Source organism: Macaca thibetana, chromosome 7 (genome assembly GCF_024542745.1).
Source record: "Macaca thibetana thibetana isolate TM-01 chromosome 7, ASM2454274v1, whole genome shotgun sequence".
NCBI classification, from domain to species: domain Eukaryota; kingdom Metazoa; phylum Chordata; class Mammalia; order Primates; family Cercopithecidae; genus Macaca; species Macaca thibetana.
The window spans coordinates 42,212,345-42,231,557 of record NC_065584.1 but is presented as its reverse complement, the minus strand read 5'-3'; the positions used below and the strand labels follow the sequence as shown (position 1 = coordinate 42,231,557).

The 19,213-nt window shown below is 36.9% G+C and overlaps 1 protein-coding gene across 23 annotated transcripts in view; it reads left to right on the top strand.

Moving 5' to 3' along the window:
- The window catches only part of FUT8 (fucosyltransferase 8), a 339,734-nt gene that overhangs the window by 102,789 nt on the left and 217,732 nt on the right, over positions 1 to 19,213 (top strand). For 11 of the 23 annotated variants that reach the window (XM_050799258.1, XM_050799261.1, XM_050799264.1 and 8 more), the window contains 2 exons: positions 4,597 to 4,690; positions 6,645 to 6,679. The exons of 9 other annotated variants lie outside the window; for them this stretch is intronic. The gene's annotated coding sequence lies outside the window, so the exon portion shown is untranslated. Of the gene's footprint in view, positions 1 to 2,754; positions 2,870 to 4,596; positions 4,691 to 6,644; positions 6,680 to 19,213 lie in introns of all 23 variants that reach the window. 3 more of the 23 variants (XM_050799266.1, XM_050799269.1, XM_050799265.1) reach the window with 2 other exon arrangements.

Below are 19,213 nucleotides of genomic sequence, written 5' to 3'. Positions count from 1 at the left end.
GCTAGGTGGAGAGGGAAAGGGAGCACTTTTCTGCTGCTAACTAGAAGAAAAGCGTAACTACAGATAATTTATATAATATGAAGATTTCAAAGCTGATAGAAATTTTCAGGGAGTTTTGGTCAGGGTCATTTTATTAGTCATATTATTTAATGAAAAGATAATCAGGAATGTTCAGCCTCTGTATTTTCGACTTATTGCTTTCCTCCCTAAGAACACTCTTTTGAGTTTTATCTGTCTATTCTTTTGAGTTGTATCTTTGCCTTCCTGGGAAGTCTCACTTGACTTTTTAGGAAATCAAGTTGCATCCCCACAGTGTTTCATATGACCTTATCTTTTTTAGATTCTTCAAGTGAAATCTTACTCAAAGGAACCAATAAATTGCCTCGTCGTAATTTTAAACTTAGGTGTTTGGAAGACTGTATTTCAGTGAGTCTTTGCATTGATATCTTTAGCCTGCAAATCTTTTTGGCTCCTGTATCGACTTTAATAATTCTTATGGGTTAAGCAACTGTATTTTTGATATCTGTAGTTTTTTTTTTTTTTTTTTTTTTTGAGACGGAGTCTCGCTGTGTCTCCCAGGCTGGAGTGCAGTGGCGTGATCTCGGCTCACTGCAAGCTCCGCCTCCCAGGTTCACGCCATTCTCCCGCCTCAGCCTCCCAAGTAGCTGAGACTACAGGCGCCCGCCACCACGCCCGGCTAGTTTTTTTTTTTTGTATTTTTAGTAGAGACGGGGTTTCACCATGTTAGCCAGGATAGTCTCGATCTCCTGACCTCGTGATCCACCCGCCTCGGCCTCCCAAAGTGCTGGGATTACAGGCTTGAGCCACCGCGCCCGGCCCGATATCTGTAGTTTTGTTCATTATCAGAAACTAGGTCACCAGGGTTGGTTTGTCATTGTTAATTAAAAAGGTGTTGTATGCTTTTTTTTTTTTTTTAAATGGAACGTGCTTGTTGAATGAAGCTAAAATATCTTAGTAATGCTCTGCTTTAAATACTCATAGAATATAATTTTGCATATTTTAAATTCAGTCTATCTGCCAGTACAACAATGTTATTTATCGCTGAGAATTTTGACTATTCTTTTGTGCGATTTAGAATTAAATGAATTGTTAAAGCTTCTAGTAGGCTTTTTACTGACAGTCTCTGTCTGACCTCTCCTTTAGAAGTTTTCCTCAATATTTTCAGAAGTACCATTTGGGTCTTACTGAAATGGTAATTTTTGCTTCTATAGTAACAGATGGAAGCAGTAGACTTTTTTAGAGGTTGGAAGCAGTGAGATACAGAGGAGAAAAATCAGGCTAAATTTATGTCATGCCTATTTCATTGTGAAAACTAATTATAGCCTCATGTACATTACTTTTCTGAGGGTTGTAGTGGTAGTAATGGTTGTGGAAGTAGTAATAGTTGTAGGGATGAATTAAGGAGGCATTGGGGAAGAATGTGTCCCCCAACATAGGGTTTCAGTTACTTCCCAAATATAAATAATAGTGGTTATTACCAAAATTTTTCAAGAGACAGGGATCTCACTATGTTGCCCAGGCTGGCCTCAAACTCCTAGGCTCAAGTGATTCTCCTTCCTCAGCCTCCCAAGTTGCTGGGACTATAGACACACACCACCATACCTGGCTGAATTTTTTTTTTTTTAACCAGAGAAGAGCACACTACTTTTTTCTTTACTCTTACAGCGTTTTCATTACCAGTTATTATACTTTCGTTGTGAATGATTTCAGAATGTTTGGGAATGGTGTTGATAAACTAGTATTATTTTGGGGTTAAGTATAGGCCCTTAAACAGACTACAGCTCAAGTCTCAGGTTTACGACTTTTTTTTTAAGTAGTACATGGGGCAGATTATTTAATACCTTATTTTGCCATAACTGATTATTATTAAATATCTACTTTATAGATGTGTTGATGATTAAATCAATTTGTAAAGAATAATGAATTGTGTGCAGTGGCTTGTGCCTGTAATCCCAACACTTTGGGAGGCTGAGGTGGGAGGATTACTTGAGCCTAGGAGTTCGAGATCAGCCTGAGCAACATAGTGAGACCTTGTATGTACAAAAAATGAAAAACTCAGGCTGGTGCGGTGGTATGTGCCTGTAGTCTCAGCTACATGGGAGGCTGAGGCAGGAGGATTGCTTGAGTCCGGGAGGTCCATCCAGGCTGCAGTGATCTGTGATTGTAACATTGCACTCCAGCCTGAGCAACACAGCAAGACCCTGTCTCAAAAAAAAAATAATAATAATAATAATGCCAGCAAACAGTATGTGTTGAATATTTAGTTATAATTATTATTCACTCTCTAAAATAGTATTCTTAGTAAACTCTAAATGACCTTAAGGTAAAAAAATTTTTATATTTAAAAGTTCAGAAAAATTCAGCTTAGTTATTTTTAGGCTGGTGTTTGGTCTCACACACTTATGCCCCTTTCAAACTATTATAGAACAATGCTTTTCAAACTTTAATGGGCATATGGGATTGTGTAGGGATCATAATAACGTGTAGATTCTTATTCAGTAGTTTTGGAATGGGATGAGTTGTTGCCTTTCCAACAAGCTCCTGTTGGTGATCTGGATGTAGCTCATCCCCTCCTCCCCTCCTCTCCTCCCCTCTCCCTCTCCCTCTCCCTCTCCCTCTCCTCTTTACAACATGCTTTGAGTAGCACAGTTATGCAGTGTTCCATTAAGTGGTTCTCATTCCCGCTTTCAGTATATTATAAACACTTGGATACTTTTTGTTCTTTATGCCTAGGCTCTGTGTCATACCAGTTAAATTAGACCTTTGCCTTTGGGGTTCTGGGCATCATTGTCGTTGTCGTCGTCGTCGTCGTCGTCGTCATCGTCATCATCATCATCATCATCTTTTGGTAAAAATATCCTGGATCATTCTCTCGTGAAACCAGCATTAAGAGCCACCACTTTAGTTATTTGAAGGAGAGTCATAAGCTAAGAAGCTACATTTTAGGTCTTCACTTACTTTGTTGTCTTCCATTTTAAGCTCATTTCCTCTGTAGAGATGATGGTGGGCAGCTGGTTAGAACTGTTAAACTGGAAGGCAGTTAATATGTTGGCCTGAAGTTTTCTTTTCTCTAGACTAAAAGGTTTGACTGTTGAACCTTTCTTTATAGATCCTATTTCCTATCCCCTTTCATCATTTGTATAATCTTCTTTGGATTTTCCCTAATTTCTCAATAGCCTCCTTAAAGTGTAATAACCCAAACTAGATATAAAACTGCTGTAACAAAACTGAACAATGGCAGAGGCAGAAGAATCATATATCTAAAAGTCTGTGGTTTTCATCAGCATTGAAAACTTGTATTTGTTTCAAACTTTTTATTGGCCTTTCTTTTATGTTTTTCAGGGTTAAAATGTGTTTTATACCATGATACTTGTTTCAATATATTGCTTTCTTAGGTTATGTTTCTTCTTCTTTCTTCCTCAACTGTGCTTTTTGTATCCATTTCCTATCTTGCACCTATTTTCGAGGAGAGGCAGTAAATATTTTCTTATGGACTATCATGTTTGGGAAGACTGTTTTCCAAAATGATCAAGATCATGTTGAATTTTATTCCATCTAGCCGTGATGGCTCAATTAGGATCAGGTCAGGAAAACAGTCCACACTAAATACTCGAGGCAGGAGGATTTCTTGAGACCAGGAGTTTGAGACCAGCCTGGGTAACATAGTAACCCCTCTCTCTACAGAATTACAAACAAAAAAATTTCAGCCCAGAAAATTTAATATAGGGAATGGATTATACAGGTATTGGAGGACTGAAAAAGCAAACAGGGAACACTGGGGTAACACAGAGACAGTATTTGCAGGAATCAACCACTATTCATATGGTTGGGGGGAAATAAGAACTTGGATTTGGGACCTCATAGAATTGGGATTCAAAACCTCTGGAGGGGGTACTTCCTGACTGCTGTTGGTATGTCTGAGGGGAATTTCTGAGAGTGCCAGAAAAAGCTGGTGGTTATCACTGCTACTGCTGGGGTAGAGGACCTATGCTGGGCAATGCTGACTGGAAAAAGCATGTACTGCATTCTCCCTCTAGTGTCCTTATTGGCAGTATGAGGAAGCTAGCTGCAGAAGAGAAAAGTAGTTTTCAGAGTTTTATTTTCAGTGTTACAGAGATGAGTATTAAAGGGTAGATTTGGATCTGAGAGAAAGTAGCTGAATAACCAGTATATATAGCCTTCTTTTCTGGTCACAGGAGGCCATAGGCCTTTGGTCTGTTGGTCTCTTTCCTAGCTATGTAATTTCTTACTTCTCCCACCTATACCCCCTTCTTTAAAACTGTGAGGCTTTTTTGTATTATGTGAACTTTCATGTTCTTTTTTAGGAAAAAATATTAAAGTAGGATGTTAACTGTATGGATTAAAACTTTTTTTAAACTAAATTTGTTGACATTTGGTGATCAGGAATTGTTTAAATAATTTTTACTATTTGTCCAATCTTTGCTTCAAAGGACCCATAGGGATGTTTATCTTATTTGAATGGTTTTGTGTGAGATATGTTTCACATTAACAACAAAGAAAATGTAGACTGCTAGATAATTAATGTTTCCCCTTTCTTTTATCTCATTTGAACAGCTAATAATTTTAGTGACCCAGATTCAAGCAATAATTCCTGTCTTCATAATTGTCATGTGGTTTTGTCAGCTTCTTATGTTCTAGGGGAAGGAAGGTAAGACTTTTTTAATATATATTGAAATAACTTGGTTAATAAATACTTTTTTTCTCTTTTTAGAAGCCAGGAACCCTGTTCTCTTTCCGTAGTGTCTCCTCACTCAGAAAACATTGTATTCTCCAACCTCAGCCTCCTGAGTAGCTGGGATTACAGGTGCCCGCCACCATGCCTGGCTAATTTTTTTTGTATATTTAGTAGACACAGGGTTTCACCTTGTTGGCCAGGCTTGTCTCAAACTCCTGACTTCAGGTGATCTGCCTGCCTTGGCCTCCCAAAGTGCTGAGATTACTGGCATGAGCCACTGCGCAGGAGAATGGCTTGAACCTGGGAGGCAGAGGTTGCAGTGAGCTGAGATCATGCCATTGGCACACCAGTCTGGGCAACATGAGCGAAACTCCATCTCAAAAAAAGAAAGAAAGTAAAAAAAAAAAAAAAGCCCAACACATTGTATTACTTATTGATGCAGTATCACTATTCCTACTGAGACGACATTATTTTAGCTTTAGAGATGATATATAGTGGCTTTCTCAAAGTCATATGACATTTTTTTGGGAGCAGGGCTATATTCTGTGCCCCATGTGCTAAGCTATCTTGTCTCATATAACTAGCCACTGTTACCTGAATAGTTTTACATGTATAACCACTTGACCTGACTAGTCTTAATTGTCTTTTTCTTTATCTCTTAGAAACTGACGTAATTGAATCAGTTTTGTTGGTTATTACTTTAGCTAGAAAGTATGTCAAGTACTACTTGTCAGCATTTCAGTGTGTGTGTGTGTTTTTTTTGAGACAGTCTCGCTCTGTCGCCCAGGCTGGAGTGCAGTGGCGCGATCTTGGCTCACTGCAACCTCCACCTCCCGGGTTCACGCCACGCTCCAGCCTCAGCCTCCCAAGTAGCTGAGACTACAGGCGTCCGCCATCACACTCGGCTAATTTTTTGTATTTTTAGTAGAGACGGGGTTTCACCGTGTTAACCAGAATGATTTCAATCTCCTGACCTTGTGATCCTCCTGCCTCAGCCTCCCACAGTGCTGGGATTACAGTTGTGAGCCACCGTGCCTGGCCTACATCTCAGTTTTATTTAGACTTTGTTTTGGAGTTTCAGGAATATGGGGTCTCAGGAATGTATTTTGTATTTAGAAAATTAAGAGTGGAATTTTATAGTATTTTCTGTCTTTCACAGTCATCCATCTTCATTCTCATTTGATTGTTTTTGCTATATTATTTTTTTCTAGAAAATTTTATGTAATCTTTTCCTTGTTATTACTTTCGCCTATTCTTTTTGTGACCATCTCCAAGTCATTTCCCTTGTATCTCACCCTAATTCCTTATTATCTTCCTAGGAAAACTTACTTTTCCAACTCTGCAGCTATCCTCTGGCTGGATAACAAAATTATTAATAATTCCTTAAGGTATTACCCTAGCTACTAATTTTGTAATAGTCCACCATGTGTTCACTGTGTAAAGGGTTCAGAGGTGACTGTTGTACCTAATGCACCACAGATGTGGAAGTGATAATAAAATTTACATATATGTAAAGTGAAGATATTGCTAATACTTCCCTCGGGTCTGGCCATTCTGATATGCTTGCTAAGTTTGGAGGCTTATTTTATAATGGTTCTTTTGGATTTCTTAAGGTGAATTAGATATTATGTTTACCTTAAATTTTAATTGGTATGCTTTTAGTTAAGTAGGTTAAAAGTCCATGGAATAAAAGTTAAGCCAGTAATATAAAAAGTAGTAAGCCATTTTTCAGTGTGATTTGAAAAACAATTTAGCTATATTTCTTGCTTTAAAAAAGCAGCAAAGAACACTATACAGTGGACTAAGATTTTCTAAGTAAATTAATTTTGATCAAAGTTAATTCCATGTTTTTCAATGTTGGGGATTGGCATCCATATGTCAAATTTCACATAAAAATTTAGTTTTCTACTGTTTTTTTTTTCCTTAGGAGGAAGAACTGTAAATCTTAAATTTGTGTAGAAGGTATGATAATGCTGTTTTAATAAACAGGATTTGTTATTTTGAAAATTGGGTAGTAAGGACAACCAGTGAATTATACTACTTAGTGATTTTTTTAAAAACAATTATTTTTAATTTTTGTGGGTTCATAGTAGGTATATGTATTTATGGGATACATGAGATGTTTTGACACAGGCGTACAATGTGTAAAAGTCACATCATGGACAATGCACTGTCCCTCCCCTCAAGCATTTATCCTCTGTGTTACAAACAATCCAAATACACTCTTAGTTATTTAAAAATGTACAATTAAATTATTGATTGCGACAACACCCCTCACACAGGGGTACCAACTGTGGGGGTCTGCCCACAGACTCTGACCAGGCCACGGTTGAATAAAGTACAATGACACACAGATACTCTGTTTTGCCAGTCCAGCTGAGGGTGTCTCAACTGCTTACAGACTCCCTGGAGAGTTCTGTAAACAGTTGTGACCAGTGAGACTGGCATTTATGCAGTAAGATCAATGAACAAAAGCTTGAGTCAACACCATTAGAGGGTAATTGACATTGTGGACTTTCCAAGTAAAAAGCACTTAAGCACCCATGGTACATCAAAGGTTAGTCTTAAGATTGTATGAGTAAACAAGCTAGCTAGGTAAACTACTCTGCCTTCCTTTATTACTACTTTAATTTGTTTAGAGGTAAAGATCAGGTTGCCTTCAACCATATCTATTCCTGAAGTTACGCAAACTTCTTGACTTTCCAAGAAGATTGTGTCTATCTCTAAAACTATCTTTAATATTTTTCCCACCAGCCTGATTGAACCCAAGTAACTGATTATAGTCACTCTGTTGTGCTATCAGATACTAGGTGTCACTCATTCGTCCTGTTTTTTTTGTACCCATTAACCATCCCCACCTCTCCCTCATCCCACCACTGCCTCTCCCAGCCTCTAGTAATCATCCTTCTTTTTCCATGGGTTCAATTGTTTTGATTTTTAGATCCCACAAATAAGTGAGAGCATGAGATGCATGTCGTTCTTTGCCTGGCTTATTTCACTTAATGCAGTGACCTCCGGTTCCATCCATGTTGCAAATGACAGGATCTCATTCTCTTTTATAGCTGAGTAGTACTGTATTGTGTATGTGTACCACATTTTCTTTGTTCATTCGTCTGCTAATGGACACTTAGGTTGCTTTCAAATATTGGCTATTGTGAACAGTGCTACAGTAAACATGGGAGTGCAGATATCTCTCTGATATACTGATTTCCTTTTTTGGGGTACATATCTAGCAGTGAGATTGCTAGATCATATGGTAGCTCAATTTTTAGTTTTTTAAGGAACGTCCAAACTGTTCTTCATAGCAGTTGTACTAATTTACATTCCCACCAACAGTGTATAAGGGTTCTCTTTTTTCCATATCTTTGCCAGCATTGATTATTGCTTGTCTTTTGGATAAAAGCCATTTTAACTGGAGTAAGATGATATCTCATTGTAGTTTCGATTTGCATGTCTCTGATGATCAGTGATGTTGAGCACTTTTTAAAAATTGTTTTTATTTTTAAATTTTTTTTTTTTATTATGAGATGGAGTCTCGCTCTGTTGCCAGGCTGGAGTGCAGTGGCACCGATCTTGGCTCACTGCAACCTCCACCTCCTAGGTTCTCTCCTGCCTCAGCCTCCCGAGTAGCTGGGACTTACAGGCGCACACAGCCATGCCTGGCTTTTTTTATTTTTATTTTTTGTATTTTAGTAGAGATGGGGTTTCACCATGTTGCCCAGGCTGGTCTCAAACTCCTGAGCTCAGGCAATCTGCCTGCCTCAACCTCCCAAAGTGCTAGGATTACAGGCATGAGCCACTGTGCCCGGCTGAACACTTTTTCATATGTGTGTTTGCTAGTTGTATGTCTTTATTTATTTCTTTTTTTTGAGAAATATCTATTCAGATCTTTTGCCTGGTTTTTAATTGGATTATTAATTTTTTCCTGTGGAGTTGTTTGAGGTTTTTTGTTTTTGTTTTTGTTTTTGTTTTTGAGATGGTGTATTGCTCTTGTTGCCTAGGCTGGAGTGCAGTGGTGTGATCTGGGCTCACTGTAATCTCCACCTCCCGGGTTCAAGCGATTCTCCTGCCTCAGCCTCCCAAGTAGCTAGGATTACAGGTGCCTGCCACCACGCCCAGCTAAATTTTTGTATTTTTAGTAGAGATGGGGTTTCACCATGTTGGCCAGGGTGGTCTTGAACTCCTGACCTCAGGTAGTCTATTTGCTTCGGCCCCCCAAAGTGTTGGGATTACAGGTGTGAGCCACTGTGCTTGGCCGAGCTTGTTTAGTATTCTGGTTATTAATCCTTTGTCAGATGGGTAGTTTGCAAATATTTTCTTCCATTGTGTGGGTTGTCTCTTTGTTGGTTGTTTACTTTGCTCTGGAGAAGCTTTTAACTTGGTGCGATGCCATTTGTCCATTTTGGCTTTGGTTGCCTGTGCTTGTGAGGTATTACTTAAGAAATCATTGCCCAAACTAATATCCTGGAGAGAGTCCCCAGTGTTTTCTTTTAGTCATTTCATAGTTTGAGGTCTTAGATTTTTGTCTTTAATCAATATTTTGATTTGATTTTTGTATATGGTGAGAGATAGGAGTTTAATTTCATTCTTCTGCATATGGATATCCAGTTTCTAAGCACCATTTATTGAAGAAACTGTCTTCTCTGCCATGTATGTTTTTGGCACCTTTGCCAAAAATGAGTTCACTGTAGGTGTGTGGATTTTTTTCTGGGTTTCTCGGTTCTGTTGGTCTCTGGGTCTGTTTTTATGCCAGTACCATGTTGTTTTGTTTACTATAGCTCTTAATACAGTTTGAAGTCAGTTAATGTGATTCCTCTACTTTGGTTCTTTCTGCTTAGGATGGCTTTGGTTATTCTGAGTCTTTTGTGGTTCCCTATAAATTTTAGGATTTTTTTTTAATATCTCTGTAAAGAATGTCATTGGTATTTTGATAGGGATTGCATTGAATCTGTGGATTGGTTTGGGTAGTATGGACATTTTAACAATATTGATTCTTCCAATCCATAAACATGGAATATCTTTCCATTTTTGGTGTCCTCTTCAATTTCTTTATCAGTATAGTACAGTTTCTGTTACAGAGATCTTTCACTTATTTGGTTCATTCCTAGGTATGTATGTATTTATTTATTTTGGTGGCTATTGTAAATGGGGACTACTTTTTAAATTTTTCAATTTGTTCACATTTCGCATATAGAAATGCTACTTATTTTTGTATGTTGATTTTGTATCTTGCAACTTTACTGAATTAGTTTGCCAGTTCTTAATAGTATCAGTTCTAATAGGTTTTTGGTGGATTTTTTAGTTTTTTCCAAGTATAAGATCATATCATTTTTTCATGTGTCTGTTGGCTGTATGCATGTCTTCTTTTGAGAAATGTCTATTCATATTCTTTGCCCACTTTTTGATGGGGTTGTTTGTTTTTTTCTTGTAAATTTGTTTGAGCTCTTTGTACGTTCTGGATATTAGCCCTTTGTCAGATGAGTAGATTGCAAAAATTTTCTCCCATTCTGTAGGTTGCCTGTTCACTCTGATGGTAGTTTCTTTTGCTATGCAGAAGCTCTTTAGTTTAATTAGATCCCATTTGTCAATTTTAGCTTTTGTTGCCGTTGCTTTTGGTGTTTTAGACATGAAGTCCTTGCCCATGCGTATGTCCTGAATGGTATTACCTAGGTTTTCTTCTAGGGTTTTTATGGCATTAGGGCTGACATTTAAGTCTCTAATCCATCTTGAATTAATTTTCGTATAAGGAGTAAGGAAAGGATCCAGTTTCTGCTTTCTACTTATGGCTAGCCAATTTTCCCAGCACCATTTATTAAATAGGGAATCCTTTCCCCATTTCTTGTTTTTCTCAGGTTTGTCAAAGATCAGATGGCTGTAGATGTGTGGTTTTATTTCTGAGGACTCTGTTCTGTTCCATTGGTCTATATCTCTGTTTTGGTACCAGTACCATGCTGTTTTGGTTACTGTAGCCTTGTAGTATAGTTTGAAGTCAGGTAGCATGATGCCTCCAGCCTTGTTCTTTTGGCTTAGGATTGTCTTGGCAATGCGGGCTCTTTTTTGGTTCTATATGAACTTTGAAGCATTTTTTTCCAATTCTGTGAAGAAACTCATTGGTAGCTTAATGGGGATGGCATTGAATCTATAAATTACCTTGGGCAGTATGGCCATTTTCACGATATTGATTCTTCCTATCCATGAGCATGGTATGTTCTTCCATTTGTTTGTGTCCTCTTTTATTTCACTGAGCTCGTCATCACTGGCCATCAGAGAAATGCAAATCAAAACCACAATGAGATACCATCTCACACCAGTTAGAATGGCAATCATTAAAAAGTCAGGAAACAACAGGTGCTGGAGAGGATGTGGAGAAATAGGAACACTTTTACACTGTTGGTGGGATTGTAAACTAGTTCAACCATTATGGAAAGCAGTATGGCGATTCCTCAAGGATCTAGAACTAGAAATACCATATGACCCAGCCATCCCATTACTGGGTATATGCCCAAAGCATTATAAATCATGCTGCTGTAAAGACACATGCACATGTATGTTAATTGCGGCACTGTTCACAATAGCAAAGACTTGGAAGCAACCCAAATGTCTGTCAGTGACAGACTGGATTAAGAAAATGTGGCACATATATACCATGGAATACTATGCAGCCATTAAAAAAGGATGAGTTTGTGTCCTTTGTAGGGACATGGATGCAGCTGGAAACCATCATTCTCAGCAAACTATCGCAAGAACAGAAAACCAAACACCGCATGTTCTCACTCATAGGTGGGAACTGAACAATGAGATCACTTGGACTCAGGAAGGGAAACATCACACACTGGAGCCTATTATGGGGAGGGGGTGAGGGGAGGGATTGCATTGGGAGTTATACCTGATGTAAATGACGAGTTGATGGGTGCTGATGAGTTGATGGATGCAGCACAGCAACATGGCACAAGTATACATATGTAACAAACCTGCACGTTGTGCACATGTACCCTAGAACTTGAAGTATAATAATAATAATAAAAAAGATCATATCATCTGCAAACAAGGATAACTTGACTTCTTCCTTTACAATTTATATGCCCTGTATATCTTTCTCTTGTCTAATTGCTCTCGCTAGGACTCCCAGTACTATAATGAATAACAGTGGTGAAAGTGGGCATCCTTGTTATGTTCCAGATCATAAAAGACAGGCTTTCAGTTTTTCCCCATTCAGTGTGATACTAGTTGTGGGTCTGTTGTGTATGGCTTTTATTATGTTGATGTGTGTTTCTTCTATACTCATGTTTTTGAGGGTTTTTATTAATGAAGGGATGCTGAATTTTATCAAATGTTTTTTCAGCATTAATTGAAATGGTCATATGGTTTTTTGTCCATCATTTTGTGTGATATGGTGTATCACTTTGATTGATTTGTATATGTTGAACCATTTTGGTGTCCCAGGGATAAATCTCACTTGGTCATGATGGATGATCTTTTTAATGTGTTGTTGAGTTCAATTTGGTAGTATTTTGTTATGGATTTTTGTATGAATATTCATCAGGGATATTGGCCCTTAGTTTTCTTCTTTTGATGTGTCTGTTTATGGTTTTGGTACCAGGGTAATAATAGTGGCCTTGCAGAATGAGTTTGGAAGTACTCCCCCCTTCTCTGTTTTTCGGAATAGTTTGAGTAGGATTGGTATTAGTTCTTTGTTAAATGTTTAGTAGAATTTAACAGTGTAACCATTGGGTCATAGGCTTTTCTTTACTGTCAGACTTTTAATTATGGCTTCAATTTCATTATTATTGGTCTGTTTGGGTTTTGGATTTCTTCATGTTTCAATCTTGGTAGGTTGTATGTGTCTAGGAATTTGTCCATTTTTTCTAAGTTTTCCAATTTATTGGCATATATTTGCTAATAGTAGCCACTAATGATTCTTCGGATTTCTGTGGTATCAGTTGTAGTGTCTCCTTTGTCATCTCTGATTTATTTGGATCTTCTTTTTTTTTCAGTCTGACTTAAGGTTTGTCTGTTTTAACTTTTCCAGCAACCAACTTTTTGATTCATCTTTTGTATTTTCTTTATTTCAATTTCTTGTATTTCTTCTCTCATCTTTATTATTTATTTTCTTCTACTACTTTTGAGTTTGTTTTCCTCTTGCTTTTTTAGTCCTTAAAATGCATTGTTAGCTTGTATATTTAAAGTTTTTCTTCCTTTTTTTGATGTAGGCACTTGTAGCTATAAACTTCCCTCTTAGTACAGCTTTTACTGTATTCCAAAGGTTTTGGTATATTATTTTTCCATTATCATTTGTTTCAAGAAAGTTTTCAATTTTCTTCTTAATTTCTTCATTGACCCACTTGTCATTCAGGGGCATATCGTTTAATTTACATGTATTTGTATAGTTTCCAAAATTCCTCTTGGTGTTGATTTCTATTTTTATTCTTTTGTGGTCAGAGATGTTTGATATTATGTGTTTTTTTTTTCTTTAAGCATTTTAAGACTTGTTTTGTGACCTAACATATGGTCTATCCTTGAGAATGATCCATGTGCTAAAGAAAAGAATGTGTATTCTGTAGCTGTTGGAAGAAATATTCTTTAAATATCTATTAGATCCATTTGGTCTATTTCTTTGTTGATTCTCTGCCTAGAAGATCTGTTCAGTGCTGAAAGTGGGGTGTTGAAGTCTCCAGCTATTATTGTATTGGAGTCTTTCTCTCTTTAGCTCTAATAATATTTGCTTTATATATCTGGGTGCTCCACTGTTGGGTGCATATATATTAAAATACTTACAATTTTTATATCCTCTTGCTGAATTGACCTCTTTATTATTACATAGTGACCTTCTTTGTCTCTTCTTACAGTTTTTGTCTTGAAATCTATTTTGTCTGATAGAAATATAGCTTCTCCTACTCTGTTTTGGTTTCCATTGGCATGGAATGTCTTTTGCATTTCTTTATTTTCAATCTGTGTGTGTCTTTATAGGTGAAGTGTATTTCTTGTAAGCAACAGATTAATGGGTCTTCTTTTTTTTTTTTTTTTATCCATTCAGCTATCCCGAGTCTTGTGATTGGAGAGAGTTTAGTCCACTTACACTCAGTGTTACGATTGACTAACAAGGACTTATTGCTGCCATTTTGTAATTTTTTTCTGGATGTTTTATGGTGTTCCCTTACATCTTTCTTTCCTTCGTGTCTTCATGGATGTTACAGCCTACTACACACCTAGGGTATATGGTATAGCCTATTGCTTCTAGGCTACAAACCTGTACAGCATGTTACTGTACTGAATATTGTAGGCAATTCTAACACAGTGGTAAGTATTTGCGTACCTAAACATATCTAAACATAGAAAAGGTACAGTACATTTATGGTATTTATAATCTTTATTTTTGTAGACAGTCTTGCTCTGTTGCCCAGGCTGCAGTGCGGTGGCGCAATCTCAGCTCACGGCAACCTCCGCCTCCTGGTTCAAGCAATTCTCATGCCTCAGCCTCCCAGGTAGTAGCTGAGATTACAGGTGTGCACCACCATGCCCAGCTAAGTTTTGTATTTTTAGTAGAGATGGGATTTCACCATATTGTCCAGGCTGGTCTTGAACTCCTAGTCTCAAGAGATCCCTTGCCTTGGCCTCCCAAAGTGCTGGAATTATAGGCACAAGCCTTTGTGCCTGGCTGGGGGGTATTTATAATCTTATGGGAATACTCATATATGCAGTTCGTTGTTCACTAAAAACATCATTATGCAGTGCATGACTTTACTTTGTATGACAAGTTGCTGAACATTCTAAAGGAGATATGAAAGTAACTTAGGATTGATTTTTGTTAGAAATTGTGATGTTTTTGTCGGCCGCGGTGGCTCACGCATGTAATCCCAGGACTTTGGGAGGCTGAGGCGAGTGGGTCACGAGGTCAGGAGTTCAAGACCAGCCTGGCCAAGATGGTGAAACCTTGTCTCTACTAAAAATACAAAAATTAGCTGGGCTGGGTGGCAGGTACCTGTAATCCCAGCTACTCAGGAGGCTGAGGCACTTGCTTGAACCTGTGAGGCGGAGGTTGCAGTGAGCCAAGATCACGCCACTGCACTCCAGCCTGGGCGACAGAGTGAGACTCCGTCTCAAAAAAAAAAAGAAAAAGAAAAAGAAATTGTGATGTTTCTTTCCCATTTCAAGACCATCCTTTTCTTACTATTCTTTCTTTCCTTCAGAGCTAGGCTAGTGGGGAGCAGAATCATGAGCTTAATTTAGTGGAATGTGTGGACATTGGGTGGCATGGGGAGAAGTGTTTCAGCTTCTTTAAACTTTAATTTTCATTCTTGGGTACTTAAAGTGGTGTTTTAATCACTTGCATCTGGTTCAAGAGGGTGTCTGCAAAGCTATTCTATTGACAAAAAGCATTCACAGTATTTTCCTAGTGGACTAATATTGGGTTGACATCTATTTGCATGTTAAGTTCTGTATCGTTATCATTTGGCATTTATTAACTAGCCTTGATATACTGTGCATTAGTTGGCATTTATAGATGTTTTAGTCTCTGCTCTAGAGGAAATATCCTAAAAGGGAGCTAATTGTGGGAAATGGAGGCTTTTCTCACATACGTAGCTGCCTTGGAGCTTTCCTCTGAAGACCTTTAAGCATTGGAAAGTCATTCTTTGAGTGGTTAAGGTAGGAAATGGCAGTCGTGTAAAACAGGGCCTTAAAAACAACTGCCAGACAGATTCATGACAGTGACCCTACTGGGAATTACCAACATAGATAGGATTTTCTCAAGGAGTTGGAAATCTTACTAAAATTAGAGCAGTGAAAGTGTTCCCTTCTCTGTAGAATATAAAAACAAAATCAAAAACAAAAACAAAATAAAAAATCAGTCAAACTTCTCTCCTTTTGTTAACAAAACGACCATGGGATCTGTGAATATATATGGGGAAGTCTAGTGCTTGCACAGTGAGTTAACATATAAGTAACATACATCCCATCTTCGCTTCAGGGCACAATTTTAGCATTAAAATGAGGTGGAATTCAGCTCTTTATGTCAACAGGTGAACTATAGAGCACAAAGATATTTCGTTTGTAGTCTCTGTAAGCTGGCTGAAACTGGCTTAGGGTCTGTAGCATTTTACTAGGAAAGAATGTTTGTAAGGCTGGCCTCCTGTCCCGTCTGTGCTGCTGACAGGACTCTCAAGGCAGGGTTGTCCCAGTTGTCTTTATCAGGCAGTCTACCAAGGTCAGTTGTGCAGTGTTTCTCTAGAACAGATTTCTGCCTAATAGATGAGGAAAACTTCATGGCTGTTAACAAACCCTTTGGTAGCAATGTACGTATGTATGACTAAACCCTTGTTCCTGCTATGGCCATTTAATTTTCTCTTTTGAGGGTCTTATCTGAGCTATAGAAAGTCCATCTTATCTATCATTGTTGACACTTGGATCACAGCTAGTAGTGGTTTGAGGACAGAATGTATCAATGTATCAATAGTTTCTGTCTTGTCTTGACACTGAGTAGGTATACAAAACTTAGTCAAGTCAAATCACTTCTTTACCTCAGTTTTCTCCTCTTCAAAATGTAGATAATACCTACCTTACAAATTAATGGTGAGAATTAAATGAGGAAATGTATGCAAAAATGTGTTGTGTGCCTGGTACCTCTTTGGCATGCAACTTTGTGTTTTCCTCCTTCCTTTGGCATAAGTAATATTTGGATTTCAGTGTTCGAATTCAGTGGTTACTTGGTTGTGGAATCAAATTATTTTGTCTTTCCAAACCTCATTTTTCTCTAACATAAAATCAGTAATACACACTTTATGAAGAAGGGTTGAAATTCAGTTCCTAGGGTAGTCTAGGAAGTTTTTCTTGAATCCTTATGTCAAATTGCTGAAAACTTGTATGAATTTGTGAGTTTTGCTGTGTAGATCTTTTGGACATGAAAATGACAATGTCTTTTTAAGAAATAGTAGGAGAAATATACTAAGGGAAAGTAAGTCTCTAGAGTGTTTTCATGGGGACTCTACAGTAGCTTACTGCATTACAGTTTCTGTAAATCATTGAGATAATAGGGAAATTATGCATCCAGAGGATTTATTTACTTGAAATAGCACCTCTAGAAGGGGTATTCGTAGAGCAGTAATTTAGGAAGTGAGGCACTTGAACATACCTTTTTCTTTCTTTTTTTTTAAATCTTAGGTAACTTTAGATTTTAATAAGATTTCACTATATAATGTTTTGTGGCTAGATATTGGAAAATAAATCTACTGAAAATTTCCCAGTTTAGTAATTACCAAAGAACTAATAAACCAATATTAAAGTTTAGTTACAAAATTAAAGTCAGGACTCATAAACAAATCATGTTAAATGAGTTATGAATTAAATGAATGTTATTGTTGAGTTTAACTGTGTGTCAAATCAATATAATATCTTTGACATAATCACAGTATAGAAATCAATGTATGTGTGGTACATTGTATTACAAAGGGTTACAAAGTGATGAACCTAGTGAGTTTGTGTTTTTAAGGATGTGATAGACCTATGAATTTCAATTTTATTTGTTTAAATGTGAATCACTTTTATAAGCAGCAGCAAAATATCATTGCCTTTGTATTTTGTAGCAGGTGAGTCAGCTTTTGTATATATTCAGATAATTATAAATTTTAATTTATTTTGTTTTGACTAAAGTTTATGAGATAATTTAGCATATTGTTTGCTAATCACTTTTAAGTAATCTCAGTTTAGCTGGCTGTGGTCATGTGTGCCTGTAGTCGCAACTACTCTGGAGGCTGAGGTGGGAGGATCATTTGAGCCTAGGAATTTGAGGATGTTGTGTGCTATCATTACGCTTGTGAATAACCACAGCATGGTACTCTATTAGGCAACATAGCAAGACCTTGTCTCTTATAAAAAAAAGCAAAAAAGAAAAAGAAATCTCAGTTTATAATTTTATTTGACATATTATAGCTCTTTATTTGACCCTGAAAATGTTGCACCTAGAATAGCTTTTGCATGCGTAGTCCTTAACCCTGAAGAAAAGGATAAAAGAAAATAAAATAAAAACTTAGTTGAAAATCAGTAAGTGCGGACAAGCTTCATCTGAGAAAATGGAGATGAATTTATGTGTAAATGTTAAAGACATATGGATATGTTGATTATAGCCATCTTTAAGTGTTTTTGTTATAGGCAAACGGTTTGCAGAGTTAGAGTAAATGGATTAAAGGTATTGCTGAAATTAAAATAACTTTATTTTTCAAGTTTTTTGGTATTATGTTTGTTTTTTCAGGAAACCAGATACTTAAATATAAAACTGGGTAATTATTTTTGTAACTATTTTATTAATAATTTAATGTTAACTACTAGAAGTCTATAATTTTACGTTTAATATACAAAGTATTTGGCAAATGATTATTAAAATAATATCATAGTAATATACATCCCCCCTTTATTGTGGTAAAATATACATAACAAAATTTGATATTTAATCATTTTTAAGTATACAGTTCATTGTTATGCAACCATCATCACTATCCATCTCCAGAATGCTTTCATCATCCCGAAGTGAAACTCTGTGCCCATTACACAATAATTCCCTGTTACTCACTATCTCCCCTTTAATCACTATTCTGTGTGAATCACTATTCACTTTCTCTGTGATTTTGACTATTCTAAGTATCTCATATGAGTGGAACCACACAAAGTATGTCCTAGGACTGGCTCATTGCATTTAGCATAATGTCTTCAAGGTTCATCCATATTGTAGCATGTATCAGAATTTCAGTTCTATTTCATGCTGATTAATACTCCATTACATGTATATACCACATTTTGCTTATCCATTTATCTGTCAGTGGACATTTACATTGTTTCTACCTTTTGGCTATTGTGAATAATTCTGCCTTGAACATTGGTATGCAAGTATCTGTTTTGTGTGGTAATACATTTTTCTATATATTTTAACATAAATTTGTTACTTTAAATATTTTTACTTAAATAAGCTAGATAAATATCTGAATTTTCAGTGTTATCAGTGAATATTCATTGAATACCTTGTATATTGTAAGTATTGTGGGGATATAAAGAGTTACAATATCATGAAACTATTGTTTTAAAGAATTTACAGTCTAATAACAGTAATAGGGCATGTTTATAAAGATGCACAACCTGGTACCATATGCTTTTTGAAGCTGAAGAGATATCTAAGCTCTGATGCAAATCAACATCCTTTCTTGCCAAGATTTTTGTTTGTTATCCTGAACAGTTAGGAGGCAGAATACATGGCCATAATCAACATATGCATATTCCATTCAAGCATAGCATTTAACCTTCAAGGATGAATTTTGGGGTGATCATATCAACATGGAAATTAGATCATGACATTTATTTAAACAGTCATCTCCACGGACCTTATCTTTAGGTGACTTACTTTCCTTCTCCCAAACTGCCACCTTAACTCTGACCTCATCTCCTATCGCCCACTCCCACCTTGCACTGGGTAATTTTTTGTTGTGGATACATTTCTTATGTATGTAAACTGGC